This window comes from Euprymna scolopes, chromosome 46 (genome assembly GCF_053919585.1).
Source record: "Euprymna scolopes isolate OS-2025 chromosome 46, ASM5391958v1, whole genome shotgun sequence".
NCBI lineage: Eukaryota > Metazoa > Mollusca > Cephalopoda > Sepiida > Sepiolidae > Euprymna > Euprymna scolopes.
Window position 1 is genome coordinate 127,273,042 of NC_136527.1, and position 9,899 is coordinate 127,282,940.

The 9,899-nt window shown below is 35.7% G+C and overlaps 1 pseudogene; it reads left to right on the forward strand.

Annotated features, from left to right (window-relative positions):
* The first annotated feature begins 9,427 nt into the window (after positions 1-9,427).
* LOC145271915 (U2 spliceosomal RNA) lies at positions 9,428-9,541 on the forward strand (annotated as a pseudogene).
* The last annotated feature ends 358 nt before the right edge of the window (positions 9,542-9,899 follow it).

The following is a 9,899-nucleotide window of genomic DNA, read 5'->3' on the forward strand; positions in this document are numbered from 1 at the left end:
GGGAGGGTTCCGTTGGCTGGTTGATGCAGTCATGCGCAATACACGAAATTGGCAGGTGTGTATATTCATGAGTTGTCTTCTCTTTGGAGGCGTTCTCCCCAGCAGGTGGTGCTGCGAATAGCTATCGGTGACGTCTTGAATTGGATAATGTTACGTTTATATTTGCATATAGCGTGATTGATTTGTGCCATTTAAACAAGCATGTTGGTGTCGTAAACAGACGGTGCTATACATAACACGCGAATTATGATATATATATATATATATATATATATATATATATATATATATATATATATATATATACACATATATATATACACACATACATATGCAGCTTTATAGCAAGAATATATATATACATATATATATACACACACACACATACATATAGCTTTATAGCAAGACTATATATATATATATATATATATATATATATATGCATATATATATGTATGTATATATACACACATATATATACACACATACATATACAGCTTTATAGCAAGAATATATATATATATACATATATATACACACACACACACACACATATATATATAGCTTTATCGCAAGACTATATATATATATACATATATATATACTTTATATATATGTATGTATATATACATGTGTATATATATATATAGTAAGAATGGTAATTAATGAAAACTGAAGAAAGTGCTCAACACTGTTGTAGAGCAAATATGCGTTTTATTTTTTATTACCGTATCTTTCTGTTAAGTTACATTATTGTTTCAGCTACCCGGGCACAGTACGTTAGTGTAGATATTTAAAGTGTCTACTTAAGAGGGCGATTCATCAGGAATTTGTTTACGTTGGACTTGAAGACATCCGTTGTAGTCAGGAGGGAAGCAGGCAGACGGAACAGAGTTCCACAGGCGTGCAGTTCTAAGAAAGGAGCTTTGTTCATGGAATCTACGTTTTGATTTAGGCATAGATAAAGAGTGGGGAAAGTTTTTGACAGTGGATTCAGCTAGACGGGTGTTTTTTGTAAAAGATTGGCGAGGGGAGGGACCAGAGATTGGAGTTCAGACGAGCACCTGCCATGGAAATAACGATAAAACAAGGATAGGGCTGCAACGTCTCTTCTGTGGGAGAGAGGTTGCAGGGAAGAGAATAGGGCATCCCCCACAAAACCACAAAGTCTATCTTGTACTCTGTCAATGCAGGATAGGCTGTTTTTAGCAGCTCCTGCCCAGATGTGGCAGCAGTATTCCATCCTATTTATGCATAGATCCTGATGGTAACAATCATGATGGTATATATATATATATATATATATATATATATATATATATATATATATATATATAACTACTTCATTTACACACATAAAATTAATATACGAAAGTATAGATTTATGCGTAAACTTTAAGTATTTACTTCAAAAGTGCTCAATACGTAGGTAGAGCTAGTTAGTAATTTATAAAATATATATGAGTGAATTAAGTAGTTATATATATATGTACCGTTTTTTTGCCGTCTGTAGCTTCCTCAGACTTTTACAGAAATGTTCGTTATGATGGGATAAAAGAGTGAATGATGTCAGGGAAGAGGTGCGAGAAGAGCGGAAAAAAGAGGAAGGGAACAAGGGGGAAATGTGGGAGGGGGTACTTGGTATGTCGGTAATGTTTTTTGGAGTTTAAGGACCTTAGATGGTTGTGGGGCAGGGTCTGGGAAATTCATTTTTCGTGTGGCTGAGGGCATAAGGATACATGGAGAGGGGAGGGGGATATGTGGGGGTAGGAGGAGGGGGGTTTCTTTAAAATTCGAGTCTTAATGTTTAAGCTTTTGGCGTCTCGTTGGTGAGATGATTTCTTGATAAGTATGTCTTGGCCTGTTGGGTGTTCGCTTAGGTTCGGAGGCGGTGGGGCTATGATTCGGTTTATTTATTTGGTTTTTATTTGTTGTTAAGTGCTAGCTAATCCTCTCCAAGCACTTACATGAATTCTTTATTTTTTATGATATCTTTCTGAGATTAAAGCACAGATAGAGAGTGGAGGAGATTGAATATAGTGGTTGTAGCTGGTCGAGTATTTTTTCATGAAAGATTGGCAAGTGGGGACAGTGGATCAGTCGATGAAGCAATTATGTCTTTTAATTGTGAAATGTACATCCGGTCTAAAAAGTCACTGTAGGGTTTTAAACTTAAATGGATCAGTCGATGAAGCAGTTATGTCTTTTAATTGTGAAATGTACAGCCGGTCTAAAAAGTCACCGCAGGGTTTTAAACTTAAATGGATCAGTCGATGAAGCAGTTATGTCTTTTAATTGTGAAATGTATATATATTTTACATAGGCATCACCACATTATCAAGGCCAAGATGCCACTCAAGGATAAGGGTTAAAGAGTGTACAGTAGAAATTGGACAATATAGTAACCATTAGTAATGAAAAGTTGTTAATTTTGATAACTTATATAGAACGGCTCATCAAGAACTTGTTTACGTTGGACTTGAAGACAACCATATTGTAGTCAGCCGGAAAGCAGGAAAACAGAAGGCCCAGATAAAGAGTGGGGGGAATTATTGATAGTGTTTACAGCTAGACGAGTGTTTCTTGTGAAAGTTTGGCGAGGGGTGACCATAGACTGAAGCTCAGTCGAACACTTTCCATGAAAATAACGATACATCAGAGACAAACTCGCAACATCTCTTCTGTGAGATAGAGGCTGCAGAGAAGAGAAAATGACATCTCTTACAGGGCTACGAAGTCTATCTTGAACTCTATCAAGGCAGGACAAGTCCTTTCTAGCATCTCCTGCCCAGATGTGGCAACAGTATTCCATCCTTGGACATATCTGGCTCTTATATAGATAGAGAATTGCATCAGCAGTGAGATAAATTAATTAATTGTGAAATGTACAGCCAGTCTAAAAAGTCAGTGCAGGGTTTTAAACTTAAATGGATTTTTTTTTTTATTTTTGAGGATATCTGTCTGTAATTTTGGTACAATCTTACTAAGATATTGTGATTTTATTCTATAAAAATACAATATTGAAACTATCTTTTATTAATGAACAATATTGTCTTTTAAATGTTTCCTATTTTTGTTACATACAGGGGTTTCAATGAGAGAGTTTTAAGAGTGAGTCTTAGAGGAGAGAGTTTTTTAGAGAGTCTTAGAGAGAGTTTTATTAAGAGGGATGTTGTATCTTAGAGAGAGAGAGAGAGAGAGATGTTGTTGTAAAAGAGATTGTTCGTTTTATGAAGAATGTTGTTGTTTCTGTTATGAAGCGATTCATATATTAAAACGTGTTCATACTTTGATGTGTTGAAGAAGGAGAAGCTCTTAGAGTGAGGCGATGGTGTTTAGATATTGTGTAGACAGTCTTCAGACAGTCTTCAGACAGTCTTAGTGTAGATATGAGATGTAGAGTTCACATTGTGGATATGAGATATGTCATTACATTTCATATAACAGACATATAGACATATAATAACAATTCAATTTACCTTTTTGTAGAATCACAACACAAGACGACGTTTACAAAAACACCTGATGGTTTTATTTCTTCTCACGACCGGCCGTGATTTTCTCATCAAGAATTCAAAGCTTCACATATTAAATTTCAAAGTGACCGTCTCGCTTCTAGACGCTCGAATACCAAACTCTCTCTGAGTTTCTCCGCTTCTGTCTGCTTAACTCTCAAGTTTTTCTAACTATTTCTAGAACTTTCTATTTTCCATGACGTCATACACATGTTAAAACATGTGCCTTCTTTCACGTGTTCTGGACATGCGTGTTCAAAACTTTTCCTTTTTTTTTTTACAAAAGGAATTTTAACCTATACTCAGTAACCTATTTTTCCAATATGTTAAAAACATTATCTTATAGCTGCATTCTTTCAATTAAAATTTCATAACAAACTTGACAGTGCACATTCTTTTCTTGAAATATTTTATCTCTATTCTAAACAATCGTTTGCTTTACATTCCTTTTTCTAATTCTCACACGTAATCTATTTCTAAACCTAAATTACGAGGTTCGAATTTCGTCTATTGCTATTTCATTTTCATTTTAACTAAATCTCTCTATTTTTATACTTACATGAAAAGGGGACAGCCCTTATCATGTAACATTTTCAGCTTCGCATATTTGTGTTTTTATCAAAACATTATTCATGACAGATCGCAGAATCTCTGGATTGCGATTTAAGTTTCAGAAATACAAAAAAAAAATAATAATAAATAAAATAAAATAAATAAATAAAAATGCAAAATGCAAACAGTTTTTATGAAAAACACCGTCCTTTAAACGTTGCTCATTTCGTGCAATTGTCGAATCGAGATTTGAGAAAACTCTCGCAATCTTTCCCTATTTTCATTTGTGATGGCGTTCCAAGGTCTGCCAACTTTTTTTTACACAGGCATCACATATTATCAACGCCAAGAGACCACTCGAGGATAAGGGTTAAAGAGTGTACAGTAGAAATTGGACAATATAGTAATCAATTCGGTAAATTTGTTAACTCATATGGAACGGCTCATCAAGAACTTGTTTACGTTAGACTTGAAGACAACCATATTTTAGTCAGCCGGAAAGCAGGAAAACGAAAGACAATTCCACATGCGTGCAGTTCTAAGAAAGAAGCTTTGCTAATGGAATCTATGTTTAGGTTTAGGCACAGATAAATTGTGGGGGGAATTATTGATAGTGTTTTCTGCTAGACGTGTGTTTGTGATGGTAAAAATGAAAAAGATGTTCAACCCTTCAGTGACTTATTGGACATACTGTATATACTGCTATTAAGATGAGTTTTCTTTGGGGGGATTCGATCTTAGAGAGAGAGAGAGAGAGAGATAGAGAGAGAGAGATAGAGAGAGAGAGAGAGAGAGAGAGAGAGAGAGAGAGAGAGAGAGAGAATGTTTCGAATTGTGTTGTGACTTGGGCTATTTCTTACATGAAAATCTTTTTTTAAAAATAATGCAAAATTAAAAAAAAAAATCTTTATTTATGAAAAATAATGTCTTTTTAAATGTTGTCCATTTTCAACTTCGCATATTTGTGCTCTTTCCAAAACATTATTCATGACAGATTGCAGAATCTCTGGATTGCGATTTAACTTTCAGAAATACAAAATAAATAATTAAATAAATTGAATTTAAATGAGAAATAAGGTGCTTCTACACTATAGCACTCTGATGTAAAAACAAACGAACTCCTGACTGTGACATAAAGAAAAGTTAGCCCAACAGAAAATTATGTAAATAATTTTTAATATGTGTTGTACATTACACGTTCTAGGTAAGGAAACTTTTTTCCGTATACGTGCTGTAAATTTCTTATTCTAGGTAAGGTACAATTATTTCATACATATAATACCCGTCCTATAATAGGTAAACTATTTTTTTGCTCAAGATGGTAAATGATACATAGACATCAAAAATTCCTAAGACTGACGGCTATGTTCAAAATTTTTCCCATTGTCTTAAACGGTCCCGAGCCACGCCAAGTGGCATTACTAGTTTAACGTAAAATGAAACCCCACTTCTCGGCGACGTAGCAATACATGTAATCGGAAGCATTTTTTCAAGTTTGATAGCGGAGGTTGAGTAGAAAAGGGGAAATGTGGCGGGGGTTGGGTCATAAGTTACAAACATTTTAAAAATACGTAGAAACACTTCATTTTTTTTTAAATATTTGCTTTGTCACTGTCTCACCGTTTAATTTTACTTAATCAGTTAATTATCATTTTCTGATATTTTTAATACTGCTAGGGCATACATACGCACAAAAAAAATAGGGTGGAACTGTATGTACAATGTACTATCTCGCCTTGTATTTTTTCTTTTCTTTTTTTTGTATAATTTTTTTCTACTGATTACATCCCTCTTATATAAAGAATTTTTCATTTTATCTGTCCAAAAAGTCTTTATTTTCGATGATATTTGTCTGTTGCTTTAACACAATCTAAATAAACCATTGAGAAATTAATTAAAAAAATACAAAATTTAAACAATTTTTATTCATGACTAGGAGGCCACCCAGCATTGCCCGGTCGTAAAATACGTTTAAATATGATATTTTGTAAATTTCATATTTATTATTATACTGGCGGGGGGAGGGTACCCGGCGTTGCCCGTGTTTTTGGAGGTGTGTGTGCTCGGGCGGGGCTGGGGGGTGTTATTCAAAACATAACAATAAGCGATGTAAAAAAAAGAAACAAAAAAAGAAACCAGAAAAACGAACGTTAAAACTTATCTGAAAAATAAAGCGGTCGTACAGGGACGGTGGGATGGGGGTTAGGGTTAGGGTTAGGGTAATCAAAACAAGAATAAACGAAGTAAATATTTTTAAAACTTTAAGCTTAAAAAAATCGAGAAAAAAAAACGCAAAATAAACTAACGTAAGGCAAACGAACGATGTTAAATGTAAAAATCGGAAAAAACATAAACAAAAAAGAAAACAGAAAAGCGAACGTTAAAACTTATTTAAAAATTTGAAAAATACCCCCCCCAAAAAAAACACGTGAAAAATGGCTTAAATAAGCCTGTTTCAATATTAAAATTTAAATAATCGGTGGGTACCCGGCGTTGGTTGGGTGTTTTTGGGTCTGTGTGGTCGGTCGTGGGTGGGGGGTGTTAATGAAAACCTGAGAATATACGAAATAAAAAAAAAACAGAAAAACGAACGTTACGTGAAAAATGGCTTAAATAATCCTGCTTCAGTATTAAAATTTGAAAAAAAAAGACATCTCACACCACGATTCGAAACCCAAAACATTTAGATAATGAGCCAACGCTCTAACCAACTAACCTAACGCGACGTACATGAAATTTAGTCAGTTTTTCAACTATTTAAAGTAAATAAGGTCATGACGTCATCTGACGCATGCGTAGAACTGGTCGTCGTCACGAGAGGACGGTTTTTGCTGACTCCTCCTTGTAGAAAAATTAACGTTTTTAGCCAATTTTTTCATATTTGTCGGGCGAAGGATGCGGCTTTCATATGAGACCAAATTTGTGAGTTTTTGTTCTGTCTGTCGAAAGTTTTTAGCGGACGCACAAACATACATACATACATTTTCGCTTATATATATACAGACTAGCGGGGCGGGGGGTTACCCGACGTTGCCCGGGTGTTTGGAGGTGTGTGTTGTTGGGGGGGGGTAGATCAAAACAACCATGTTTAAAAAAAAACGTTGCCCGGGTGTTTGGAGGTGTAAAAGAAAAAAAGTTTTAATAGAAAGGTAGGCTTGAACTCCGAACCTTTGACACGAAGGTGGAAAGAAAATGGAAAAAAAAACCTGCGACCTAACCATCTCGACCACGGGAATAGATGACTTGATAAGTGTGTTAAGTTGACGTTTATAAAGTAAAATTAACAGGTGCGAGAACGTTAAGTCGCGTGATGTTTGACCTAGTTTTGCGCTGGAAGCCAGTTTCTGTTTTCCCCGCTATGCGGCGATCAAAAAATATCTCGAAAATAGCTTGTAAAAGTCGGGTAAATTAAAGATAGCTGCGACCCGAGTTCCTTAGTCGTAGATATTATTTTTTAGACAGCATATAAAAAGTTTTAAGAAGGAGCGAGCCATTTTTCAACTATTTAAAGTAAATCCGGTCATGACGTCATCTAACGCATCCGTAGAACTGGTCGCCATCACGAGAGGACCGTTTTTGTTGACCCCCCCCCCTGTCGAAAATTGTCGATTTCGGGGTGAAAAAATGAACGTTTTGGGCCAATTTTTCGATATTTTTCGAGCTTCAATAAGATACTGAGTTTGCGAATTTTCGTTGTGTCTGTCGAAAGTTTTTAGCGAACACACAAACACACATACAAACAGACATACATACATACATTTTCGCTTTTATATATATAGATTATATTGGACCTAATATATAGCAATGATTTATAATGTTTACACAAAAAAAATAACACGTCCGCCACCACCGAGAATCGAAACCAAAACGTTTAGTTTACGCCATTTTTTCCTCAACGTTAATGCCTGGCCTATGAAGATATGTTTGCTGCGAGGCTTAAAATTAAATCATGAACCAATAGCATATTCGTAATGCCGTCGTTCGACCTTCACCTAGTAAGTCCTATTTTTTTAATTTTCATACTTTTGCACTGACTTTCCCCGAAATATAAAGTTTTCCATGTGTTCGAATAACCTATATATGAAGTTTCATGTATGCAGACAAAAAACTGACTGAGGAGTTTGATAGGCAACATTTTCAAACAAATATATATATATGCATACATAAATATATATATATATAGAAAGATGTTTGTGTTTACTATAACCATTTTTACGCAAATATTATGCAAGTATAAATCATGTAGAATATCTGCATGAATATAATTACACGTAATAGTTAACTAAAGATGATCATCCCATGAGAAAATCGAAAAAAACTAATAGGGAATTAATTAAAACGAATGTTTAAAAGAATATGCAAATTAGTTAGATTTTTTAAAGATGAATGCAATTCCACGACCCATATATAACAAAGTGGTATTTTGTTTTTAAATAAACAGAAAAAAGGTTTTTCTTGGAGGTCACCGAATATCCCCATGCCCCACCCCTTTATTTTGTCCGTAGTTGTGCCCATTCCCTCTTAGGAAGTGCTCCCTTGTTTTCGGCTGATACCGGAAAACAGGAAGCATTTCAAAATTGAATAGGTAAGGGTGGGTCCTGATTAACACATTCATCGCTTAACGTTTTATTTGGTTCATTTATTTTTTATTACTGTTATTTTTCTTTATTTTGGGGTGTTTTAAGGCTCTCATTACCCCCGCCCATCACCCGCATATATCATACGCATCACAATTTCATCCCTCATATATCATACGCATCACCTTCATTATTTCATTGTAAATGAAATCATTGAAAAAAAAAAAGTCATTGTATATATTGTTCATGTCATCTGGGGTTTTAAGTAGATCAAACCCCTTGAGTGAATGCGGTATTGTGGTGACTGCAACTAGTTTTAGGGAATAGACCAAGTGGACGACCCTCGACCCCCATTTCCCCCCACACACCCTTTTTTGCCCTCATGCCAGATTCAGAAAGATTATCTTTCATATTTTATATAATTTTAATTCTAAAATTTTTTAAAGTCTGAGATAATTCTTGTTTGAATAAATATTTAAACAGAAAAAAGGTTCGACTTTTTCTTCTTAGCATTCGGGCCAAGATCATTTTCTGTTATCAAAGTGTAGTATCTGTTCCGGCACATGCTGCAGTCCAAGTTATATGTGCGGTTGCCACCACATATCAGACCATTGCTCTTCAGTAATCAGTTTTGGTCAATGTCGGGGAAACCCTTCATACCAATTGTCACTATCCTGTTCCTTCTCGGAGGAGCTGGTGCCCCTCCCCTCACGACCTTGTGCCTAACTTGCTCAGTGGGGAAGGAATTAACTAACTAAATAAACAGAAAGAAAGGTTCGCTTTTTTTCTTCTTGGCATTTTGGCCAAGATCAAAGTGTATTATCTGTTCTGGCAGATGTTGCAATCAAAGACCATTGCCCTCAGGGCAATCTTCTTGACATGTAGGGGAAACCCTACCTACCAGCAGCCCTTCAGCTCCGATTTCCAACCTCTCGGGAGCTGGTCCCCTTTTCCCTTCCCCTCCCCCTCTCTCCACATTAAAAAACGGCCTTGTGCCTAATTTTCTCAGTGGGGAAGCAAATAAATCCAGCCTTTTGGTCAGGATCCAAGTGTAGTACCTGTTCCGGCAGATGCTACAATCAATGACCATATGTGGGGTTGTCCCCACATATGGTCATTGCTCTTGTAGCAATCATTTATTGGTTAATGTAGGGGAAACCCTTCATACCAATTGTCACTATACAGCTCCCCTACTCCCCGGGGAGCTGGTCCCCATTTCCCCAATCTCTCCACATTGAAAAACCGCCTTGTGCCT